This window comes from Thalassophryne amazonica, chromosome 12 (assembly GCF_902500255.1).
Source record: "Thalassophryne amazonica chromosome 12, fThaAma1.1, whole genome shotgun sequence".
Lineage (NCBI taxonomy): Eukaryota > Metazoa > Chordata > Actinopteri > Batrachoidiformes > Batrachoididae > Thalassophryne > Thalassophryne amazonica.
The window spans coordinates 23792098-23819720 of NC_047114.1; the positions used below are offsets into that span (position 1 = coordinate 23792098).

At 39.4% G+C, this 27623-nt stretch overlaps 1 protein-coding gene and 1 long non-coding RNA gene across 2 annotated transcripts in view; one reads left to right on the top strand and one right to left on the bottom strand.

Moving 5' to 3' along the window:
• The window catches only part of LOC117521716 (cAMP-specific 3',5'-cyclic phosphodiesterase 4D-like), a 120729-nt gene that overhangs the window by 87617 nt on the left and 5489 nt on the right, over positions 1-27623 (bottom strand). The window lies entirely within an intron of this gene.
• LOC117521718 lies at positions 6079-26899 on the top strand. Its single transcript, XR_004564031.1, has 3 exons — positions 6079-6091; positions 6339-6343; positions 26808-26899. It is a non-coding gene; the product is annotated as an uncharacterized LOC117521718 (long non-coding RNA).

Here is a 27623-nt window from a genome sequence, read left to right on the forward strand (position 1 = left end):
AACTCAAAATATATCCACAACATGAAAACAGGTTGGCTCGGCGGCCAAATTATGAAATTGATAAACAATGGAAACGATGGCTCTGCGGCCAAATTAAAAACCATCAGAACGGACACCAACATGATTCATGGCAGTTGCAATATAATATTAACAATTAGGCCTATTTAGAAGAAAAAAGTAATTAATGGTCTCACACTTACATTTGATGAATCCTTTTAATGCTACAGCAGGAGATGACGGGGTTTTTGTTGAACTCTCTTATCACATCATCATAGTCCAACGATTTGGTCAGTTCTCTTTCAAGGGAAAGCACGGAGTGTGCATTCAGTCTGTGAGTCAACATGGATGTTCTGGTGGACGTTTTTATCCATTTAACAGTAGAAAACAGCCGTTCGACAGTGCATGTTGTTATTGGCATTGTGATGAGGGCCGGCAGAAGACTATTTATTTGAGGAAAAATGTGGTCCCTCGTTTATCGCGGGAGTTGCATTCAAAAATAACCTGCAATAAACGAAATCCGCAAAGTAGTCAGCGCTATTTTTTACAATTATTATAGATGCTTTAAGGCTGTAAAACCCCTCACTACACACTTTTCTCAAACAGGCATTAACATTTTCTCACTTTTCTCTCTTGTGTAAACACTCTTTTTTCTTCTGTGTGAAGATTATAAACAGACACACGCAGAACACAATGCGCGTGCTCTCCCTTCGCTCACTGGTTCTGGAGGTACGGATGCGGGACCCGCAAAGAATCCAAGTCCTCTCTCGGTGGTCACGGAGCTCTGCAGCTGCGGTCAACATCCGGATCAAAACAGCGAGCATAGTCTCTGGACCTGTTGCCAGATTTGGCGCAATTCCGCACAGCAGACAGGAGGGCGGTGTGGCCCGCTGCGGCGTTTACTGAGCCTTCAGAAAGCGCATCGGAGGCAGTGAGAGCAATCACGGTGATGTCAAACGGTGCCGCGAACGGCCTGTCTGATAAGGAGGCAGAACACAATGCGCCATTTAAAAAAAAAAAAAAAGCATGCAAAATTGCACTAAAAAAATCTGCGAGGCCGCGAAAGCTGAACCGCGTTATAGCGAGGGACCACTGTACTCTGAAAATGAATTAATAAAAATCACAGAAGATGAACCAGATATTTGACAAAATGTATTAATTGTCACTCAGTGCTAATGCAATACCATATCATAGGAATACAATGAGGCAACAACAGGTGACTGTCGAGTGTTGACTCAGCCTTCTCACTGGATGGGGCGGGCCTGGCTGACAAGTGGGTGGGCCCAGGCCCACCCTTGGCTACGCGCAAGGAGCCACCCCTGGCAGGTGGTGCCAGTCACCTCCGCCAACAGTTCCTGGAAGTCCTCTTGCTCCTGTTCACTCACGCAGCCCTACGGAGCCATCATCTGACTTTGTCATAGGGTGAGAGGTGGGGTAAACCTCAGACAGGCCTCAGGGCAGGTTTCTTCTTTGTAGAAATGAAAGATAAAACCCTGCGTTGATTACCGTGGCCTCAATGACATAACTGGTAAAAATAGAAATGCTTTACCTTTGCTCTCCTTACCATTTGACTCTCTCAAAGTAAATCCAAAAATTACAGGCTGGTTTGGCTCTGGTGGAGGTATACACTCGCTGAATGCCTTTCTACTTTTGTGTTGTGTTTGTTACAGAATAATCCCCTTTGATTGTGTGTGTGTGTGTGTGTATATATATATGTAAAAATTCCTTCTCATCAGCAAAGAGCAACTATGCTGTGATGTTGAATTTATAGCTCAGCTTACTGCTGATGTAAATGTAAGCATATTGTTCAGAAGCAGACAGTGAATAATCGACAAGAATAAAACTAGCACTCGACAGAAAGTTTTTCTGGACTCACTGATGTGTAAATTATATAAATGTTTATTCTGTTGATTGCGGAAGAAAAATGTTGGGCAATTGGGCACAATAGTCTCGTTTGAGGGCGGGCGCTAAAGTGGCTAAATGAAAGATCATAATTCCAGTTCTGGGGACAGCGCCCATCTGTCCCCAACAGAAACATGGAATTTTCTCTGAGTTTTTGGGCAAATTACACAGCAAACAAAGTGAAAATGCAGTGGAAAGTGGTCAAGTGTTGCAGTTTGTTTATGACCTGGAGCTCAAACGTGTCGAGGCGGTTGTGCAGGCAAGAGACCAGAACTACTCTGTCAAGGTGTTAAGGCTAAAACTTACTGACACGACCTCTCCCATTTGCCTCATCTTCCCTTCTCCACTGGGAACCGATAAAAAACTGCACTTTGTGAATGCGTCGGTGACTTCAGCTGAAAACAAAACACTATACCATTTTTCCATTAGAAGTGATGCTGTTTGCGCAGGCTACTGACTACTGTTTACAACAGCAGGGCAGTTTCCACTACATGCTATTTCTTGAGGTAATGGTAAGAAGACTTTGGGACTTATAGGTTGGCGGTGTGTTTTTTAATGAAATCAGCTGTTAAATCAGCAAAAATTACTGGTTCTCAAGTGTTAAATGTCACAACAACATATTGAAAGATAATGTGACACAATGGCTGAATGAAAAGGAAATCACACCCACTGAAACAACCTCTAAGTCTGTTGTAAATGGTTTTGCTGTCTGCAAAAGGCTTCATTACAATACTGGAAGATGCACAGGATGATGTAGACCCCAACGACAGCATATCAAATATGCCAAGTAGAACATCTGCATGTAGCTCACAAACGTCCTTTGTCTCAAGCACCTTTTCTGCCCCTATTAAAGCTGAAGCTGACCTGGCAGCATTAATGGCACAACAAAAACTTATGCAGGGCAAACATGCATTAGAGGAGGAAGACCAGGAAATAGTGAAAAGCAGAGAGAGATTTAAGGTGGATGAGGAAAGTGTGGCACATATGGCTAAAGTGAGTGTGCCGAGGTCTTCTAGTCTAAGTGGTGCGAAAAGTACTGCCACAAAACCGTCTAATGCCATGAAGTCATAAAGCTCAGTCAAGCTCTAAGAAAGTTAATGAAATTTAATGGCCATGTTAATTCATGAAGCAGGATCACATGCAACACTGAAGGTCCTTTTGCCCATAATTCAATTCAATTTATTACATTTATATAGCACCAAATCATGACAAAGCTACTTCAAAGATCAGACTCAATCGGCCGGAAAAACCACACCTAAGGTATAATTCATCAACAGGAAAGCAGAGAAAATACAAAGGTGATCGCCGACTGCTAGCCCTAAGCTTCACTAACAGAACCCAAATTTAGATAAAGTTGGGGCGGAGACCTGTTCCATTAATAAACGGAATTTAAAAGGACAGGAACCATAGTTCCATGCTATACCAGTATGCTAGCCATACGAAAAGGAAGAATAAATGTGTCTTAAGTCTCGAGTTGAATGTCTCTCTAGAATAGTAGTATTCCCGTAGTAAGTTAAAACAACGTTACTGACATCATAAAAAAAGCAAAATGAAATAACAACTGTATTGAAGCAACAACAGCAACTGTCATCTTTGCCTAAAAGAGACATTCAGGTCTGATTGTGATCCATTGTGGTATCACACTTTTTTGAGAGCCTTTGAGAGTGGTGTTGAGAGCAAGTCTGATAGCAACAGTGATTGTATTTCCTTGAACAATTCACTCAAGGCCATCAAAGGGAACTTGTGAGAAGTTGTCTGCACACTGAATCTGAGAGGGGTTATGCTAAAGCAAAGGTCTTGCTGCAAGAACATTTTGGAAATGAGCACAGGATTGTGGCTGTCTGTATGGAGAAAACTGTCATGGACTCCATTTAAGTCAGAGGACATTAAGGCATCACATGATTATAGCCTCTTCTACCAGGGGTTGTTGCAATGTGATGAACTAAATGCAATATACCGTATGTATGAACTGGATATGCCTGCAAACATGCTTACAATTGTGAAGTTCCTCTACAGGTTCACAGATTGTTGAACTGTAGCATTTGAATACAAGAAAGACATCAGCAAAGGGCTCCATTCAGTCACACTTGATCTTATTGAAGGGCAAGAACAAACTAAGAGACCCTGTGTTTGACAATATTCAAGACACCCCACTAACACTAAGTAAAGGCATGAAATGAACCACCTCAATGCCCACATTGAGATCCACAAAGCAGTTTTGCCACAACTGTGAATACTGTGAAAAGTAAGACTGAAACAAGGGAATGGACACTAGATAATGCCATACCTGTCATTGTCTGATTTTACAGAATGCACAAATAATGAACAACCTGGTTTATCAAAAGAGGATCAAAACTTCATGAAGCTGGTCACAGGTTGATGGGCCGCTACCAGATCGCTTTGCCTCTGAGATACAGTCAAGTGAGCATGCAGTAGAGGTGGGTGGATCGATCCTAATAACGATACCAAGGCTGGTATTGATACTGAATGATCCTCGTGTAAAAAGATCGATACTCAAGCTTTTTTTCTCTCCCACACGCACTGACTGCTGTGCACGCAGATTCATCAAAGTCTACTCTCTGTCTGTAAGAGCAGCGCTGCGCTGTGTCACAACATGGAGCAGCGCACCCTCCCCCCTCTGATCTTTTGTTGTTGCGCCGTCACGTGGCTCAGCAGTGCCAGCCAACAACCATGCAGGTAGGCTCAGTCTGCCCCGCCCACTCAGCGCTCTCCTCGAGTGAACATGTGACACTGTGAACATGATACTGTTAAATAAAAACCTCTAATCCTTTGTTCTCAACAGGGGGACAGGGCCCACAGTGTAGCGGTGGGCCTTTAACGTATTCTTTCTTCATTTATACTTTATTTAATTTTCACTTTTCACTGTTTTTATTTTGTTTAAAGCCAGAGGTGCACTGAAGGGAGCTAGGAAATTCCTTATTCTTTGTATTATTTTCTTGTATTTTCGACTTGTTGTGCTGTTAGTTTCTCTCTATTGTGGTTTGTCAGCTCTCTAACCTCAGAAGATTGTTTTAATTTGCTTTAAGTTCTATTTTTCTGCACTCTTTATTTAAGAAACAATGTAGAGAAGTGCACTGAAGGGAAGAAATTCCTTATTTTTGATTATTTTATTGTATTGTTAGACTTGAAAAACAGAATAAGTTTGAAACTGTTTACAGTATTTGTTGTGGTGTGTTAATTTTGTTGTATTGTGGTTTGTCAGCCCTCTACCTCAGGAGATTTTGTTTTAAGTTGTGTTGAGATTTTTTTTTTTTAAACAAAAATGTTGATTGTGATAATAAAGTATTTTGTTGTCACGTACAACGTTTGGCGAAATTCTATCCTAGGTCTTTTGGATCCTTTGGATCTATGAAGCTTAAATATGAAAAGGTATCGGTATCGGCGATACTGTATTCACTTGGTATCGGATCAATACCAAAATTCCCGGTATCGCCCACCTCTAGCATGCAGCAGGAGATGGAGGAGCAGCAACAGGAACTGCATAAAGGACCAGTTGAAGGACAAAAACTCCACAGTTGTGGAGATCAGAGTTGTGCAGGAATACCTGGATGCAGCTGATGAACAAATGCAGGATCTCTGCTTGAAGCTTCAAGAGAGATCACACTGATGTACAATCTAAACTAGAGGCCAAATTAACAGAAATGGAGACAAAGCGAGTACTCGACTGAACTACAAAAAACCATGATATACTGAGGCAAAAAGGGGAGGACACACAGAAGAACCAGCAAGACTTACAGACATCATTTAGCCGGTTTGAGCTTCTGAAGTCTGGGAGGTGCTTCAGACTCCCTCCAGCAAAAAATGTTTTTGAAAAAAATCTTTGATTCCAAACTAGTGCAGTGCCTGTAGGAAGTTTGTATTCCTATAGAAAACTGGGCGCTTAAGTAGATTTGTCATGGATGGTCCTATGAGGCTGTGTTTGAAGGTGGGATGTACAAAGAGATGTACTTACTCTTACATAGTTTAAACAGACAATGTGTACATTTAAGACATGGTAGACATTGAGATATAAAGAGATACGCAATTACAGTTATTTTAAGAAAAAGACTGACATTCATCCAACATGGTCAGACATATATATATACACACACAGAGATAAAGGAAGGAATAAACACAGTTAGTGTACATGAAGCACAAACATATGGATGTGAATACAGTAGTTATTGATAATGTGAGTCAGGGACATTTAGATATGTGGTGAAATGTGTGAATTGATTGTGTTTTCATATATTTTGAGTTTTAGCAAGGACACTATAGGTAGTTGAGCCCCATTCTACTAATGTGAAAGTACCACTACCGATGCCTTTTGCTTTTTCTTGGCCATTGGGGAAAGCAAAAACAGTAATGCAACAGCATGATTTTTAAAAGTGTTTTGAAGGTTCAATCTGGTTTGATTTGTTTTTTGAGGTGAAGTAAAGGGTATGTATGGTGGAATATTGTAATAAGTATGAATTTATTTACAACCCCAATGAAGTTGGGACATTGTGTAAAATGTAAATTAAAACAGAATACAATGATTTGCAAATCCTCTTCAACCTATATTCAATTGAATACACCACGAAGACAAGATATTTAATTTTTTAATTTATTTAATTTTATTTGGCTATAGTAGAATTAACACTGACAAAGCATGGGACAGAGCTTTAAATACTGATCGTGCCTCTTTACTTAAGAAAAAACCTAAATCCTCTTCAACATCTAAATTGTTTTTTTCTACCTGCTATACTCCAATTACGGGAAGAATAAAAAACAATTTATAAATATTGGCACATTCTCCTGTGGCTTGGCATATGTTGGCCAAACGAAACGTCAACTTAAATTACGGATAGCTGAACATAAAACGGCAATCCATACTCAGAATTTAACTTATGCCATGGCAAGGCACTACAAACAGGCCAGTCATGGCTCTCCAGCGTCATTAAAATTTTGGGGGATTGAGAGAATTATAGCTCCACCCAGAGGTGGTGACATCGTCAAAAAACTCTTATGTAGAGAAGCATTTTGGATGTATACTTTAGGCACTTTGGAACCTTTTGGTTTGAATGAAGATCTAAAATTTACTTGTTTTCTTTAATAATTCTTTTTAGTCATGTGTTTTGGGACAGTGTGTTTCTAATCATGAATTGATTACTAATTGAGTGAGTGTTGTGCCCTTTGAGTGATGGTCATGCCCTTTTGAAAGCACCTGCTTCTTATTAGTATTTAACAGTGGTGGGCACAGATAACCAAAAAATTAACTTTGATAACAGATAAGATAACTTAAAAGTTATCTTTGATAAAGATAAACCACCGAAAAATGTATCGGAAGTTACAGATAATCGATAACCGATAAATTCCAGTGTTGTCTATGGGACATTTGCAGTTACTAAAGAGCTGAAATTGATTTTTAACACGATCACTTTTAAAAGCATCAAAAGCGGTGAAAGACCTAAAGAATAAGCAAGAATGTTTGACCATGCTGCCCCCTGCAGGAAGCAGTACAGACATCCTGAGAGCACCCACGGAATCAACTTTTTACTAACTGCTGCAAGCTCTTGTTTACAACAGCGCTCCCACCACAAAGGCACACTGAGAGCAGCCATAAGGCCAGCTCCCTATCAATTTCAACACTCCGGTCAGGCGGAGGTCTTGAAAAATAAAGTCATACTAACTTATGGTTTTTTGAAAATACTGATAGAATAACTCCATTAATGTCAATTCTGTCATTTGTACAAAGTTAAAATATAACATATATCTTTTAATGTTGAATAAGGCACTAATTCTGAGGTTTTGTAACAAACACAGACCGCAAAGCATTCTGGGTAAAAGTGCTAAACAGTGATTGGTTCAGTAATCCATTATGTAAACCAACACGTTAATGTGACGTGTGTTGGTTTAAAGATAAATGTGCTTTTGTAAAATATTCCATTTTTATTTGTAAAAACAGGCATTTTTACGGAGCCCTGGAAGTGTCATCGCAATTGCATGTTTTAAAACTTTTATGATGTTGTAAAACGTGCACTCAATATTAGTAAGTAAGTAAGTAAATTTATTTATATAGTGCCTTTCACAGACATAAGGCCATGTACACACGTTGTCGGGTATTTGTAAAACCGACTATCTTACCCTTTCAGTTTGGGGAAAAAACTTCATCCACACTACGTCGTTTAAAAAAAAAAAAAAATCCATCCACATCGAACCATATAAATGTGTTGTAGTCTGCCAAACCTTTGGGTGGCGGTACTGATTGAAATTCTATCCAATCAGGAGCCTTATTTTCTTGTCGTCACTTCCACAAAAACTAAAAACATGGCGCCAACCTCATTTGTGTGGACCAATAAGGAGTCGGAATTACTTCTAACTGTAGTTTTAGAATACAAAGTTAACAAATATATGCACACAAAAAGCGCCTGGACAATGGACAGTACCAACACTTTGAGAGCAGCCATGTACCCAGACGTTTAATACTGCCATGAACACTCCTGGCCAGTAGATGGCAGTAGTGGCCTTGAAAAAATGTCAAACAAAATTCCAGATAATCCGTGTCTGCTACATCTAAGATGCGTGGAATTTAACAAACGCAAATACACTAACGTCTATAAACCCAGAGAATATATTCACGAGAGTTTTAGGCACTAGAGTTTAATGCTGTTATCTGTGGACCCTGAACAGAGTGTCTGAAATGCATTTGTCCTGTCATGAACGTCTGAGATTACCTTATGTTACCCATAATGCATTGCTGCCTGGCACAGCATGTCCTCACAAAACCTTAAAAATTAGCACATTACTTTAAAATGAAAACATATATCTGATATTTTCACTTTAGAAACTTCAGACATGACAATAATTTTAAATAACTTGTCTAAAATGAGTGGTTAAAATTTGAAACATAAGTTAAACATGTATGCCTCTGGATGACTTGGTGACATTGCGATTATATTAGCAGAGGTGTCAAGTAACGAAGTACAAATACTTCACTACTGTACTTAAGTACACTTTTTAGGTATCTATACTTTACTCCTTTACTTATTTTTCTGCCTACTTCTGACTTCTACTCATTACATTTTCACACAAGTATCTGTACTTTCTATTCCTTACATTTTTAAAACAAACAGCCTCGTTACTCTTGGCTTCAGTTTAATGTTTATATATATATATATATATATATATATATATATATATATATATATATATATATATATATATATATATATATATATATATATATATATATATATATATATTTCACGTCGTGCGCCTGTAATCAACTTTTCTGCAGTGCGGCTTTGCTTTGAACCGGGAACCAATCCAAGCAGTGGTTCGCAGATTGAAGCAATGCTTCAACCTACTGCTTCGTTTATTCTTTCTTTCGCTTAATTTTCCCCCGCTAAAACCCTAAAGAGCATACGTCTGTGAGTATTATTTACCTTTTCTATGTTAAACCGACCTGTTATGGTCTTCTGAAACAGTTGATAGATGTATTTTATAACTTAAAAACGGGAGCGACGCTAACGCGTTAGCATGTCTATGGCATTTTCAATGTTAAAACTTAGCATTAAGCAGTTGCAGCTCTCATAACGTTCAGGTGCATTTGTTTTCAAATTGTAATTTCTTAAATTTATTTTTGTTTATATATTAATAATCTAATGATTATTATATACAATTTTAGAGAAAGAGGCAAAAAGAACCTGAATAGAAACACAACAGAAAATATAAAAGCAATTAACAATGAACATACATAAATAAATACATACATACATAAATAAATGTTTCCTGTGAACACCTAGTGACTTTTACACCTCCACTTCATCCCTGTCTTATTTAATGACAGTTTGTTTCGGTCAAACCATATTTTCAATGTGTTAATTTCTTCAGTGATTTCCTCCAGAACTATCTGCCAAACTAGAAAACTGCTGCATCCTAGTAAGAGCAGAATCCTACTGGAATGAATCTGAATAAGGAAAGTTGTTTTTTCTCACTAAATGGATGCTGCACTCACTGCAGTTTGTCTGGAATAGTCCCAGATTGCATTTCAGAGCTTCTAGAATTTAAACATTTTCGTGCAGGTGGTGTTGGGGGGTAATTTTGGGTTTTGGGTCTTCGGCCACATGTAGAACGAATCAGTTTTTAAATTAAGCTTTCAATTCATCTAGTGGCATCTACTTTTTTTTTTTTTTAAGGTTACTTTATACTTTTATACTTTAAGTAGGTTTTGGAGCACATACTTTTTCACTTTTACTTGAGTAAAGAGGTCAAGTTGATACTTTTACCAGAGTGTTTTTAAACTGCAGTATCTATACTTCTACTTAAGTAACAAATGTGTGTACTTTTGACACCACTGTATATTAGTATGGTGTTAAAGGAAATGACTCTTTTTGTTCACCAGTTCTCTTTTGCTTACAGATGATAGAGTGGTTTCTGATTTCGGAGGGTAGAACAATATGCCTATTAGGAAACTTTTAACAGGTAGGTCTCAACAGCTTTAACAGTTTTAAAAATGTTTTTCACTGTTCAGCTTAGTTTAGTACGTTATCGGTCTAAAAGTTATCAGACAGTAATTCATCGGAAGATAATTAGTCCGATGATGGTTTTTAAATTTATCTAAAAAGATAATCCAATAATGAAAACATTATCTTCGCTAATTATCTGTTATCGGATTATCGGAAGTGTGCCCACCACTGGTATTTAAGCTGTACCATCTCTGTTTGTGCATTACTCTGAGGAAGATGTAACTCTCACACGAAATGTCAGTCCCTTTGAACATTTTTTTCCTTTCAGCACTTTATTAAATACTTTTTGCACTTATTTCTGTGCTGCACCAGTTATTTCTTCTTTTTTACAAATTGGTCCTGCCTGGTTGCACCAGATTTGTTTGTGCTGTGCAGAAGCGCAGTGAACTCTTTGTCTTTGCTTTACAAGATATTTAATGTTTAAACTGATAAACTTTATTGTTTTTGTTTAAATATTTGCTTATTTTGAAATGGATGCCTGCAACACGTTTCAAAAAAGCATGGACAGTGGTATGTTTACCACTGTCCATATATACATACATATATACACACACATATACATATATACACACATATACACACATATACATATATACACACATATACACACATATACATATATACACACATATACACACATATACACACATATACACATATACACACATACATATATATACATATATATACACACATACACATATACATACATATATATATATATATATACATATATATATATATATATATATATATATATATATATATATATATATATATATATATATATATATATATATATATATATATATATACATATATATACATATATATATATATATATACATATATATACATATATATATATATACATACATATATATACATATATATATATATATACATATATATACACACATATACATACATTATATATATATATATATATACACGAGGTCTGTCAATAAAGCAACGGTCCTTTTTATTTTTTTCAAAAACTATATGGATTTCATTCATATGTTTTTACGTCAGACATGCTTGAACCCTCGTGCGCATGCGTGAGTTTTTCCACTCCTGTCGGTGACGTCATTCGCCTGTGAGCACTCCTTGTGGGAGGAGTCGTCCAGCCCCTCATCGGAATTCCTTTGTCTGAGAAGTTGCCGAGAGACTGGTGCGTTGTTTGATCAAAATTTTTTCTAAACCTGTGAAAATTAAGCTGGTTTTCAGTGAAAATTTTAACGGCTGATGAGAGATTTTGAGGTGATTCTGTCGCTTTAAGGACTTCCCACAGAGCGAGACGTCGCTCAGCGCTCTCAGGCGCCGTCGTCAGCCTGTTCAAGCTGAAAACCTCCACATTTCAGGCTGTATTGATCCAGGACATCGTGAGAGAACAGAGAAGTTTCAGAAGAAGTCGGTTTCAGCATTTTATCCGGATATTCCACTGTTAAAGGAGATTTTTTTAATGAAAGACGTGCGGACGGGTCCGCGCGTCGGGACGCAGCCGACGCGGTGCGGCGGCACAGGAAAAACACCTCCGTGTTGATAACCATTTGTAAAATCCAGGCGGCTTTTGATGGCTTTCAGTGGAGTGAGTATATGAGAAATTGTTTAACAGCAGGACATGTTCCAACTTGTCCTTAAGGCTTTCAACAGAGGTGTTTTTCCTGTGGCGGAGTGTCGCGCGGACCCGTCCGCACATCTTTCATTAAAAAAATCTCCCTTAACAGTGGAATATCCGGATAAAATGCTGAAACCGACTTCTTCTGAAACTTCTCTGTTCTCTCACGACGTCCTGGATCAATAGAGCCTGAAATGTGGAGGTTTTCAGCTTGAACAGGCTGACGACGGCGCCTGAGAGCGCTAAGCGGCGTCTTGCTCTGTGGGAAGTCCTTAAAGCGACAGAATCACCTCAAAATCTCTCATCAGCCGTTAAAATTTTCACTGAAAACCAGCTTAATTTTTCGAACCGTGTCCACTTCGATGTGTCTCACAGGTTTAGAAAAAATTTTGATCAAACAACGCGCCAGTCTCTCAGCAACTTCTCAGACAAAGGAATTCCGACGAGGGGCTGGACGACTCCTCCCACAAGGAGTGCTCACAGGCGAATGACGTCACCGACAGGCGTGGAAAAACTCACGCATGCGCACAAGGGTTCAAGCATGTCTGACGTAAAAAAAAATGAATGAAATCCATATAGTTTTTGAAAAAAATAAAAAGGACCGTTACTTTATTGACAGCCCACGTATATATGTATATATATATATATAAATTATGCAGCCGACAAAATTTTGCCCACAGAATTTTCAAACTGTTGATAAATGTGAACGAATCCTGACGACAACCTCAATTTGTCCGTATTCTATTTTGTTTTCTGTCTTGACGTTTCCTCATCGTTTGCGTAGTTCCTGTATAGTCAGTGTTCCGTTTGATTGTCGTCCAACTTCGTCCAGCCTCCCAAGTCCGACATCTTGCATGAACTTTGACAATATCTGAATGGATCAAAGGTCCCATGAGTTAAATGTGACTTGTCCATGTGTGGGATGAAAAGCAACCTTTTCATACAGAAACAACATCGGCAAGCACTTAACTACTTGAACTATTTACACACATTCCAGCTGTTTGTGTCTGGAATGGCCGTGCGCACATGCACATTTATCATGAATGCAGCCGTCTCTGGCTGGAACATGCGTGTGCGCATGCACGTTGCAGCCATGAAGACATCTGTTGTCAAGACAACCAGACCTCACACCTGCAGGTGTTGTGCAGAGCACAGGGTGGCTGCAGAAATGATCACAGGCTGGCCCTCGGTCTGATACCCGCTGTCAAGTCACGTCATCATGAATGTTGCGTTTTGATTTTGTTTAAAGTGTCGAGGTCAGCGTTCGCTTCATTTTTCTTTCGTTAATTTTGGTTTTGTTTCGTTCTTTTATGCGCTCTGGACTCAGGTTATTCGGTGATGGGAGAAATGCCGGCTCATTCGTCCACTTTTTCTCGACAATCTGACATTTTTCCGTTCAGCAATTGCCGTGTGTCGTGTGACCGGCCCCTGAGCTGCAAGCTCAAAGAAGGTGTTAGTTTGGAGTGTGCAGTTATTTTCATCAGTACTCAAGTGTGATTGAGTGTTTGCATCTGCTCCAAATTTTGTACCAGGAGAAAAGCCAACAGGCATAAATTCAAACGGAACAAGGAATGCTGGTGAAAATGTGCAGTTTGGGTCCATTCTGGACAGTCTCTGCAGCTTGGTCCTTGGTAACATTTAACTGATGACACTTGTTTCATTAAAAAAAATGTCACTTACACACTGGATGAACATGGAGGCAAGCGTCATACCATTCACTCTGTCACAGCAACTCCAGCAGTGTTAAATTAACACTGCAGGGAGTTTATATGGTCGGATTAAAACTCATATTAGATTCACTGTATTTAGTGTCAAGGTTGTTGGTAATTCAACCATGGACCTAAAAATATGTTGGATTTTATTTCAACAGCATATTCACCATCTTCAGTTTAAAAACTAAAAAAACAAAAAGTCTTCAAATGTAGGCTAGATCTGGCAGCATATACTGATGCCACATGTTACAACATCCACCACATGACAGAACCACCTTAGGGGCTGGATGAGAACCACCCAGTCAGACATCCAGTCCAAACTCACCTCTTGAAACTAACCATCTGTCTGTCGCAGCCAGGTGAAACGTCACCATCCCCTTGGCCTCTGTTTACTCAACACTGAGGCACCTCTGCATTTCCTTTATATTCGTTTTTGTAAATTGTGTCGGTAGTATGGCTCAAGCAGAGGGTCACCCCTTTGAGACTGGTCTGCTTGAGGTTTCTTCATCAAATCATCAAAGGGAGTTTTTTTTTTCTTACCACTGTCACCTGTGCGCTTAGGTTTTGCTAAGATTAGACCTTACTTGTGTGAAGCTTCTTGAGGCAACTTTGTTGTGATTTGGTGCTATACAGTGGGGCAAAAAAGTATTTAGTCAGCCCCTGATTGTGCAAGTTATCCAACTTAGAAAGATGAGAGAGGTCTGTAATTTTCATCATAGGTACACTTCAATTATGAGAGACAAAATGAGAAAAAAAAAATCCAGGAAGTCAAATTGTAGGATTTTTCAAGAATTTATTTGTAAATTATGGTGGAAAATAAGTATTTGGTCACCCACAAACAAGCAAGACTTCTGGCTCTCAGACCTGTAACTACTTCTTTAAGAAGTTCTTCTGTCCTCCAGCTGTTACCTGTATTAATGGCACCTGTTTGAACTTATCTGTATAAAAGACACTTGTCCACAGCCTCAAATAGTCAGACTCCAAACTCAACAATGGCCAAGACCAAAGATTTGTTGAAGGACACCAGGAAGAACATTGTAGACCTGCACCAGGCTTGGAAGAGTGAATCTACAATAGTCAAGCAGGTTGGTGTGAATAAATCAACTGTGGGAGCAATTGTAAGAAAATAGAAGACATACAAGACCGTTGATAATCTCCCTCGATCTGGGGCTCCATGCAAGATGTCATCTCGTGGGGTCAAAATGATCATGAAAACGGTGAGCAAAAATCCCAGAACTACAGGGAGGGACCTGATGAATGACCTGCAGAGAGCTGGGACAAAAGTAACAAAGGCTACACACTATGCAGAGAGGGGCTCAAATCCTGCAGTGCCAAGCGTGTCCCCCTGGTTAAGCCAGTACATGCCCAGGCACGTCTGAGGTTTGCCAGAGAGCATATGGATGATCCAGAAGAGGATTGAGAGAATATAATGTAGTCAGATGAAACCAAAAGAGAACTTTTTAGTAAAAAACTCAACTAGTCATGTTTGGAAGAAGAAGAATGCTGAGTTGCATCCCAAGAACACCATACCTACTGTGAAACATGCTTTGGGGCTGTTTTTCTGCAAAGGGGACAGGGCGACTGATCCGTGTTAAGGGAAGAATGAATGTGGCCATATATCATGAGATTTTAAGCCAAAACCTCTTTCCATCAGTGAGATCACTGAAGATGCAATGTGGCTGGGTCTTCCAGCATGACAATGATCCCAAACACACCACTCAGGCAATGAAGGAGTGGCTCCGTAAAAAGCATTTCAAGGTCCTGGAGTGGCCTAGCCAGTCTCCAGACCTCAACCCCATAGAAAATGTGTTGAGGGAGTTGAAAGTCCATGTTGCCCAGCAACAGCCCCAAATCATCACTGCTTTAGAGGAGATCTGCATGGAGGAATGGGCCAAAATACCATTTGCAACCTGCAAACCTGGTGAAGACTTACAGGAAACGTTTGACCTCTGTCATTGCCAACAAAGATTATGTTACGAAGTACTGAGTTGAACTTTTGTTATTGACCAAATACTTATTTTCCACCATAATTTGCAAATAAATTCTTTAAAATCCAACAATGTTATTTCCTGGATTTTTTTTTCCTCTCACTTTGTGAGATGATGAAAATTACAGACCTCTCATCTTTTTAAGCAAGGGAACTTGCACAATCAGGGGCTGACTAAATACTTTTTTGCTCTACTGTCTAAACAAAAATAAATTGAAAAAAAAGAATTTGTAAAAATTTATGATGACAACATATCTTTTGGCAGCAACATGGCCTCCTCTTAGCCATGGTGTACTGGTTGTTCAGCCCCTGACTTCACCAAGTCTTGGGTTAATTTACTGCGACCACACTGACCTATAAAGTTTAAATAGTCACTGACGTCTGGCACAGATGGAGTGTATCCATCTCAGAGTTTACATTTACAGAGTTATGTATGGAAAAATAAAAGTTCTGTGACAAGGTTTGGCATCTTAAATATCACACTGCATCCAACACTTAGACTGAGATTTTGATAAATGTTGTGGATGAAGTTCTCTTTTTCCCTCTTCTCCCCACAGGGTAAACTGACAAAAGTGTTTTGTTTCCAAGAAATACTGTTCTAAACCTCCCTGACCTCACTCTTACCCAGTGTGCCAAAAATTCTTAATTCATATTAAATTACTGTGCGCATAACTAATGCTCCTTCACTGCAAAATACTGTGCCAACAGCTTGTGTTCTTATTTGCTGTCAACACGTCAGTTTGAAATAATCTTGAGGCAATTTAGAATTTTCATCTTATTTTCTGGCCGATTGAACTTGCGTAATTCTTCGTGTCATTTTTACTTTATTTTGTATTTGGCTCTCAGACAGTCAGTTTTGAAGAAAGTTACGTCAATAGCCTGTGAGCACAGCAACCTCTCAGCAATGATAGAGATGAGCAAGAGAGATTAAATTAATCAAGATATTTAAGCAGGGATTTTTTTTTTTTTTCATTTGATGTGAGATAAATGCTTTTCCTGTGTGCTGCAAACAACATCAGGCTTAGAAAGCAAAAATGTAGATGAAGGGTCAGAGAGTTAATCCATCTCAGCCAACTTGTGCAATTCAATTTCAATTTATTTCATTTATATAGCACCAAATCACAACAAAGTTGCCTCAATGTGCTTCACACAAGTAAGATCTAACCTTACCAACCCCTAGAGCAAGCACACAGGCAACAGTGCAAAAACTCCCTCTGATGATTTGAGGAAGAAACTTCAAGCAGACCAGACTCAAAGGGGCGACCCTCTGCTTGGGCCATGCTACCGACACACTGGTGCACAGGATGGGAGGCTTGCAGAAGAAGACACCCACTGCTACGTCTGGATGGAGCCACACCTCAAACAGAGAGGAAAAAAAAAAGAATCAGGCATCAGAAAGATGACAAATAAGGTATAATTTGTCAGCATTAAACAAGAAAAACAGAAGAAATACTAAGGTGATCGCCGGCCACTAGCCCTAAGCTTCACTAACAGACCCAGACTTTAGATAAAGTTAAGGCCGCGACCTGCTCTCTTTACAAATAAATGAATTTAAAAGGGAAGGAAACATAGTAACATACTATGCCAGTATGCTAGCCATATGAAAGGGAAAATCAGTGCGTCTTAAGTCTGGACTTGAAAGTCTCTACAGAATCTGACTGTTTTATTGATGCAGGGAGGTCATTCCACAAAGCAGGTGAACAATAAGAGAAAGCTCTGTGACCCGTAGACTTTTTATTCACCCTAGGGACACAAAGTAGCCCTGCACCCTAAGAACGCAGAGTCTGGGCCGGTACGTAGGGTTTAAGTAGGGAGGTGCAAGTCTGTGAATAATTTTATAGGTTATTAGCAGAACCTTAAAAGATGATGACTCAAAACCACTGAATGCTATTATCTCGTAACTCACCAAATTAAAAAGAGCATGTAAGATTGATGGAGTAATTAGTTTGTGGTAAATTTTGATTGGGTGATCATGTAATCACATCTAATTTGCATAGATGGGTAGGGACAACACAGTGGTAATTTTGTTGTTAATATATTCATTCTTTCTCATGGGGGAGCTGCAGCCTATCCCAGTAGTCATAAGGTGAGATGTACCACAGACAGTCACACCTACATTCAATTTAGAGATTCCAGTTCATTGAAGGCTCCTTTAAAAAAAAAAAAAAAAAGAGTATATCATCCCCGCCTGCATGCCGAAATCAGCCTGCATCCAGGCCGGGAGACGTCACTGTATAAGATGAAATATAAAACAGAACAGTACAGTAAACTGTATTACTGACTTAATGATGGCTAACTTGAAACACTGCTTAGAAACATTTTAAAACCTTTGAAACACCCATGTTTCAGGCATTTTTATGGTGCCACCATAAAAATAAAGCTATTATGATATGTGTGAAATATACAACAGAACAGGAGAGCAAAGCCATGAATGGATAAAACTTATGACTGAGGATTGTTTTGAAACTTTTCATCAACACTGCAAGTTAGCGGTAGCTAACTTGAAATGCTGCTTTAACCATTTTTGTGTTCCACTTTAGTTTTTAGCTTTTGGGACTTTACTTTGTGGTTCTCCTTGTAGTTTGGTATATGTTTTTTTCTACTCGCAGGGGTGGGGACCAAGTGGTTAAAGCGCTTGGTTTCAGTTCAGAAGGCTCCGGGTTTCAAATCCCACCCCTGCCACATTTCTCCATGTAATGTGGAATTGCGTCAGGAAGGACATCCGGCGTAAAACTTGTGCCAATTCAATATGCAGATTGCTGTAGCGACCCCGAGTGCAAACAAGGGAGCAGCCGAAGGGACTTACATATGTTTTTTTCTACTCACCTCCAGAGTTATTTGTGGTGTGTGTCACACTGTCTTTGTCTGCCCTGTGTGTGTGTGTTTGTACATGTGTCTCTGTCACTGGTTTTCCCTCACAGCTGTTTCACATTCCCAGTCACACCACCTGTCGCTTGTCTACTCGTCTTTGTGTCACTACTTAAGTTTGTCGCAGTGTGGTCCTCAGTTGCTGGATTCTTCTGGTTCATTGCATTCCTGTTTGGCAAGTTTTTCTGCATTTGTTCTTATCTACTTGCCCTGGTGTTTCTGCCGACTCTCATCCTGTGCTCCTGTCTGTTTGGACACATCAGTATATGGAAAATAAGCCATTGACGTTTCAAATCCCGCAAAACTTCGAAGAGGTCACTGCTCTGCAACATCTCAGTAACATTGATAACTGCACTGAGACTCTCTGATCGGGCTGCACTTTAACCACTGCACACGGACAACACCATTAACATTGCAACATAAAACTATGTTTATATTGTGCCTAAAACTCTTATGAATATATTCTCTGGGTTTATAGACGTTGTTATTGCGTTTATTTTATGTAAACATGAGAATCACAGGCTGTCTCTCCGTTATTTTCAATGGGAGCTGCTGTGAGCTACGCTCATTTCCTGATCATGATGTTCCAGGGGAAAGTGAAGTTTGCTCTTTAACGTCTTGATTATTGTTCTTTACAACACTGTTTGTCCTCTTTGTTCGAGACTAATACATAATATGTCTGAAATTCGGTTTGCGTTTATTAAAGTCCACGCAGATTAAACGTAGCAGACACGGATTTTTTGTTATAATTGTTTTAGCAAGTTTTTAGGGTATCATGCAGCAGTCTCTTATTAACGTGACGAAAAGCATAAAAAAAAATACATTTTTGTAGTATAATATTCATTTACAATTGTCATCATGTGGATTCTCTATGTTGTTTTGACTGCAGCGACTCTGGTGCGCAAGGGATTATGGGATACGTCAATAGGGCAAATTTGCTTTTTTTCCCCTAGACCCATCTGGTCTGTGTCTGCATTTTTGGGTTCAAACCTGCCACACCCTAAAAACATCATGTGTTGTGTTGCCACCTGGGGAACACTGGCACATGCTGGCTGGTTCAGGAATGCTTACATTCATATCAAATTATGAATTTCATATTTAAAGACTGTAATCTGCACAAGGTCTGTATGGGTGCTTGCTGACATAAAATGTGTGGAAAAAGCCATCATTATAAGCCTTCTTCCTGACATGTTGCTTAAGGCTTCCACTGTCCCTCACATTCAAAAATAGAGCTTATAAAATATAGCCTGTCGTTACATTAGTGAACACTCTTTCTGAATGATTCTTGATTCTAAGCAGAACTGATGTGTCCAAAACTCTTCATATGAGGTCTGTTAGAAAAGTATCCGACCGTTTTATTTTTTGCAAAAACCTGATGGATTTGAATACGTGCTTGCATGAGCCAACCTTGAACCTTCGTGCGCATGCGTGAATTTTTTCACGCCTGTCGATTGCGTCATTTGCTTGTAAGCGGCCTTTGTGTGAAGACAGGTGTAGTCTCTCGTCGGATTTTCATTGCAAGGAAAATGGCGGAACGACTGGAGAGCGCGACTGCATCAAATTTAGCCAGAAACTGGGCGACAGCCAGGTGGAAACCATTCGGATGATTCAGACAACTTTCGGTGACGATGCTTTGGGCATCACACAGATTAAGGAGTGGTACAACTGGTTAAAGACGTCCGCACAACGGTGGAGAGCACACGTGATTTAAATCCATCAGGTTTTTGCAAAAAATAAAAAGGTCGGATACTTTTCTAACAGACCTCGTATTAACACACTTTTACTGTATTGGTACAAAGTATAATAATATGAAGAATTTAGAAAAATATCACATCTGAACTGAAGAACTGGGTAGGCTATATCACTAGGCTGAAAACAAGGTGCACAGTGGCGTGAACACTTTAGTGCACGTATCTTCCAAACAGAGTAGTCCTGGTTCATGATAGGCCATGTCTCATTGTCCTTGTACAGCTGGAGTTGCATTGGAAAAGTCAAATCAACATGTGGATCCCAAAATGAACCTCTTGTGGTGGTGACCCCAAGCAAAATGGAAAAAATCCCAATGAAGTGAGTTATTTTACAAGTAGATTATTAATTATTGAGAGGACAGTAGTATAAACACCTTGGCTCCCAGCTGACATTTAAAAATAACACCAACCAGATCTTCAAGAAAAGTCAACAACATCAGTACTTCCTTCATAAGCCACGGAGGCTGTAAGTTAGCAAGTCAATCCTCCAGCCATTTTACAATTACTTCATCCAATCCACTCTCAATTTTGGCATCCTGACATGGTTTGGCTCCTTGAGTGAGCTAAACAAAGGTCCTCTACCAAATAAATTGTAGAAGATCATTGGGACAATCCCAATCATCCTGCAGCCATCTTTGAGAAACAATCCATTGGGAAAAATAGACTCATTGCACTTGACGCCTCTAAAGACCTCAACAACCAATACGATCTGTTAACCCCAGGAAGGAGATTTCTGTCTCTGGCCTTAAAAACCAAGTGAGCCATTTCCACATTTATGCCAGCATGAATTAGAATGTTAAATAAAGAAAAATTAGCTGAGTGGATATGTAGCCAGCCTACTAGTATGTAGATCTGGGTTCACATTCTGCTCATGCAATCTGTCTGTATCTTGTCCAAGGACACATCTTCTCAGTCCAACCAACTGTAAATGGGTGCTGGCTTTGGCTGGGGTAGCGGCTGCTGTCCCGTCCGGGGGGAGTTGTAGACTCTCATCTGCTTGATGCTATGGAATCTGAAGATAAACACCAATGGGCCTCAGGGCCCGTATAGGATTATTGGTTCGGTTTTTAGCATGTACTATATCTATTCTTGTAGGTTGTGAATTGCAGATTATTATTGCTGCCACCAGCCACTTTATTAGGTACATCTGTTCAATTGCTTGTTAACACAAATAGCTAATCAGCCAATCACATTGCAGCAACTCAGTGCATTTAGGCACCTAGATGTGGTGAAGACACTTTAGCAGGGTGGTGGCCAAGTTGTTAGTACGCTTGGTTTCAGTGCGGAAGGTTTGCAGTTCAAACCCACCCCTGACACATTTCTCCATGTAATGTGGAGTTGTTGACAGGCATCTGGCATAAAGCTTGTGCCAATTCAACACGCAGATCCACCCCAGATTTGCTGTAGTGATCCCGAGTTCAACAAGGGAGTAGTTGAAGAGACTTAGGCCCGGTCACACGGCACACAACGATAGCTGAACGAAGGAAAAAAGTCACAAAGTCACAAATAGTTGAGAAAAGGTGGATGAATGACCCAGCACTTCTCCCATCACCGAAGAACCTGTGAATCAAGCACGCATAAAGGAACGAAACAAAACTGAAACTAACAAAGAAAAACGACGCGAACGTCGGCTTCGGTGTCCTTCGTTAGTGCCGTGTGACCGGGGCTTTACTTGTACATGATGAAGATGATTTGCTAAAGTTTAAACAGAGTATCTGAATGTGGAAGAAAAGGGATTTAATTAACTTTGACCGCGGCATTGTTGTTGGTGCCAGACAGACTGGTCTGAATATTTCACAAACTGCTGATCTACTGTGATTTTCACACACAACCATGTCTAGGGTTTACAGAGAATGGTACAAAAAAACAGATGTCCACTGAGTGGAAGCTGTGTGGAAAAAAAAATGCTTTTTTGATGTCAGAGGTCATGGACCAACATCTCTGAGGAATGTTTCCAACACCTTCTTGAATCTATGCCATGAAGAATTACAGCAGTTCTGAAGGGAAAAGGGGACCAACCTGGTACTAGTAAGGTGTACCTAATAAACCGGCAGGGGAGCGTATATGATTTTGCCAAACCACAAAGGAAATTCCCTCACAAGAAAAAGAAAGTTTTTTGTTGTTGTTTGTTTTTGCTGTGCATGTTTTGCAGAATTAGTCTAGGAACCACAGCTGGATACTGTAGTTTAACTGTGGGAGAGCACTGTAATCCTTTTACAGTAATAAACTGTTGTATGCTACAGTAGGCGCACTGTAGAATAACAGTACAAAGCTGGCACCTGGAGCTGCCAGTAGTTGACTGTAAATTAAAAAGGGAAATGTTTGACAGTGTGGAGATGCAACAGCCAAACGTTGAACACCCAGTTTCTCCAACCACAAGAACAGAAGTCTGTAACTTCAGTTATGTGGAGAGTCTTGGTGGCTTCCCTCACTTGTTTCCTTGCATGGTTACAGTTTTTGACCACTGTCTCTTTCCAAATACATTACCAACGAGGACCAGAATGTTTATATTTTTTAATATTGATTAAATTCATTAGTCATATTCAGTGGCACTGAAAGTTCATAACTGACCTGTCTAAAAAAAAAAAAAAAAAAAACGTGGATGAAAAAAAACATTAATTTTTGTTGGGTGAGTGCATGTCATATTTTTGGCATTGCTATTATTTAATTTAAATTGTGTTGTAACAGTTTTTCACTTTGAATTTAAAATGTATAACTTCAGAATTCTAACATATTTTAATAAAGATAATCCTGAAATGTGTTTTTATTTTTAAATTTGACATAAAAAATTTAAATATACAAAGGTCTAAGGTCTCACTGTATGCACTGCCCCCCCCCCTTCCCCACCAATGTACAGTGGTTGGGGGAGTCTGGTATACAGTGCATCCAGAAAGCCTTCACAGTGCTACACTTTTTCCACATTTTGTTATGTTACAGCCTTATTCCAAAATGGAGTAAATTCATTTTCCCCCTCAAAATTCTGCTCACAACACCCGATAATTTTTTAATTTGTGCAAATATATATATATATATATATATATATATATATATATATATATATATATATATATATATATATATATATATATATATATATATATATATATATATATATATATAAATCACATGTACATAAGTATTCAGACACTTTGCTCAATACTTTGTTGAAGCACCTTTGGCAGCAATTACAGCCTCAAGTGTTCTTGAATATGATGCCACAAGCTTGGTGCACCTATCTTTGGGCAGTTTGGTCCATTCCTCTTTACAGCACCCACAAGATCCATCAGGTTGGATGGGGAGCATTGGTGCCATTCTCAGATCTCTCCAGAGATGTTCAATCGGATTCGAGTCTGGGCTCTGGCCGGGTCACTCAAGGACATTCACAGATTTGTCCTGAACCACTCCTTTGATATCCTTGGCTGTGTGCTAGGTTAGGGTGTTAGGGTGGCTGTGTTAGGGTCATTGTTCTGCTAAAAGATGAACAGTTTGCTACAGTCTGAGATCAAAAGCGCTCTGGAGCAGGTTTTTCATCCAGGATGTCTCTGTACATTGCTGCATTCATCTTTCCCTCAATCCTGACTAGTTTCTCAGTTCCTGCTGCTGAAAAACATCCACACAGCATGATGCTTCAATGTAGGGATGGTGCCTGGTTTCTTCCAAAGATGATGCCTGGGATTTATGCCAAAGAATTTAATCTTTGTCTCAGACCAGAGAATTTTGTTTCTCATGGTCTGAGAGTCCTTCAGGTGCCTTTAGCAAACTCCAGGCGGGCTGCCATGTGCCTTTACTAAGCTCTGACATTGTGACCATCAGGTTCTTGGTGACCTCCTTGACTAAGGCCCTTCTCCCCGATTGTTCAGTTTAGATGGGGTACTAGCTCTATGAGAGTCCTGGTGGATCCAAACTTCTTCCATTTAGCGATGATGGAGGCCCACTGAGCTCATTGGGACCTTCAAAGCAGCAGAAATGTTTCTGTACCCTTCCCCAGATTTGTGCCTTGAAATAATCCTGTCTCAGAGATCTACAGACAATTCCTTTGACTTCATGTTTGGTTTGTGCCCCTGACATGCAATGTCAACTGTGGGACCTTATATGTAGACAGGTGTGTGCCTAAATCATGTCCCATCAACTGAATTTACCACAGGTGGAGTCCCAATTAAGCCGTAGAAACACCTCAAAGATGATCAGTGGAAACAGGATGCACCTGAGTCAAGTTGAGCTTCATGGCAAAGGCTGTGAATCCTTATGTACCTGAGATTTCTTAGTTTTTTTTGTTGTTGTTGTATTTTTAATAAATTTGGGAAAATCTAAGTTTAAAAAAACTTTTTCCATATTGTCATTATCGAGTATTGTGTGTAGAATTTTGAGGAAAACATGAATGTAATTCATTCTGGAATAAGGCTGTAATGTAAAAAAACTGAAGTGCTGTGAATACTTTCTGCATGCACTCTACATGACAAATACAAGTTAAATTATTACCAGATTTTAGTGTGAGAAATGTCTGGAAAACAAAAGAAACAAGTTATAGAAAATAAGAAAAAATAGTAAGGGGGAAAAAGGTGCATTTTAGAGACCTAGGAATAAATTTGTAGACAGGTTTGAATATAATCAGTTGTTTAACTGACTTACTTTTGAATGAATGAATTTATTCGGCATACAGTTCGACAACAAAAAACTCATAACAACTTTACAAAGATCCCGTGTGGCCGAAAGGGTGAGGGCAGAAGCAATGCTTATAAATGCCCACCCTGTATACTAAAAATAAAAATTATATACAGACATTTATACAAGCATGCAACTATAAACACAATTTTCAGAATACTACCAAACACGGTCACACAACCCACAATCCCAGAAGCAATAACAAAAACAATAAACCCAATTCTTCAATTACACTAAGAAATTTTGTAATTCTTGTAATGCCTCCTAAAGCCCACCAAAGTACCAAGTACTTTTGAACTGTGAACGTGTTTGTTTCTTGAATGAGTTATTAATAGATTCCCAAAAGTGGGAACTGACAAGGCCGATAATGTCACGTGTCGCATGCACTCCTCCAGAGAATAAAACAGTTACAGAGACATTAACAGAACCCAAGTTTCCATGATGCCAAGCAGATCACTATGACCTCACACACAAGAAACTAGTTTAAAAGGGGTCATAAAAGGTTCATGTTCGGTGAGTGCTGAGAGGCCGTCAGGTTAGTTAAACGATATTGAAGTTTGTAGCTTTAAAAGTCTCAGACACTGAGGTCATGCATCATAAAAACAAAATAAACTCAGGGCCTGTAGTCATAAAGCATCCTAAGGCTAAAAGTAGCTCTTAGTGACATCATTCTAAGAAAAAGTTTAAAATTCCTCAAATTCTTGGACATTTCTTAGAATTTTCCATTGGTAAGATAAAGGTTACTCACCAAAGCATCTTAGGCCTTAAGAAAGCTCCTAAGCTGAAAAACTGTTAAGAGGCCAGAGGAGGACTTTTAAGAAGCCGAAGAGTGTCTTAACCCCTGGCATAAATGTTTTATTATTGCTATTAACAGCTCTCCCTGCATCCCACAATCAAGTTTCATGTCTCTTTTTTTTCAGGACAACCTGTGCTTTCAGAATATATATGTTTTGTTTAAGTGTAATAAAGGTTTACAATCAAAAATAGGCAAGGAAAAAAATAAAGCGCAAAATAATTTTCCACACATTTATTCAAAACACACAGCAAACTATAATAAATAACTGTTTTGACACTTTATAAAGGTAATTTGAGGTCTTGTGTGAAAGACTGTACAACAGAAACAAACAATAACACAAATGCACATTTTGAACAATATATACAAAATGGTCTATGCGTTTGTTGTCCATTGATATGGTAAACAGTGCTTTCTACAGAGAAAGAAACAGAGTTATCCAGTAACATTCACATGCAAACTAATGGAGCAATCCTGATAGTTACACACTCTTTGTTTGAGCATGTGAGATTGTCATCAGAGGCTCTCCGTGTGCTCCTACCTTCACTGATCGCTGGCATAATGGCGCAGGGCGCACTGAGTATTACTAATAGTATGTACTCAGTGGAGCCACCAGGGGGCTATTCAAAACGGGCCAACTAGTAACACATCACTCCTGAAAACAATCTTTGGCTTTTCACGTGAGGTAAATCTGCCCTATGATTGGATTTTGGAAAACCATGTGATGGTGAACCAATTCCGACTGGACACTCACATTGCGCACGTCATCACACAGCTTCTATGAGGGAGTACAAAGATGGCCAATGGCTGGCTCGAAAGTCTGTGGAGTTAACTTTTCAGCAAAAAAAAAAAGTACGTTTCTATCTCATATCATTAAAAACTTATCTATAATTTAGTAAAGCTTGATCTTAGCCATCGTATACGACGGTGTCGGCCCCAGCGGGCAAAACAGACAAGCTGTTGGAAAAGACAGAGAGGAAGGAGAGATGTTCTCCATCTGTGATTGACAGTGATTCAGTAACATGCTACCGGCTCGATGGTGCAGGGATAATGCTTGTGGTTGACCTCATCAGGAATGAGCTGACTTTTCCCACCCAGCGCAGTAACGTATAAACACCTGAGCTGAAGGTCATCACAACATTGCAATAACATGTCTACGGGAAAAATATCAATTGCATGTAAATTCTATAACATTCATACAATTATTAATATCAAAGTAAAAGATGTCAGCAGCCACAGCCTGAACAGATGCCCACAACACTCACCAGTTTGGAAAGAACTTTGCTTGTGTGCTGCAATCTCTGCTCTCGCTTTGGATTGCAGCACGTACCAGCGCTTCTCAAACATGTAATTTGTGCACACAAGGAGAGGGAACAATGCATTGATTTGATGGGCAATGCGTTCCCAAGTCTGCTTCTGTGATCCTGGGACTCAGCTTCCCTCTTAAAACTCTTATTCTCCTCACGAGCTGTGCCAACGGTGGGCACTGCTCTTCTGTCCAGTTTGGGCTTTCTAGTTCTTTTTTTATCCATTTCGTTTGTTGTTTTGGTCTTCTGCCAGATCACACCCCATTTTATGAGGACACCGGCAATCACAGGAACTGCTGACAGTGAGTCTGTGTCCACCATTAATATCAAATACATTAATAGTAAAATAACCAGCATGGAGAGTAAACATAACAATAAGCTAATCAATATAACAGCTGGCATGTGAAGGAGGTACGGTCAAACATTTTGAAGCTGTGAAACATCCATTCATTCATTCATTCATTCACCTTCTACTGCTTAGTCCAATTAAGGGTCGCAGGGGGCTGGAGCCTATTCCAG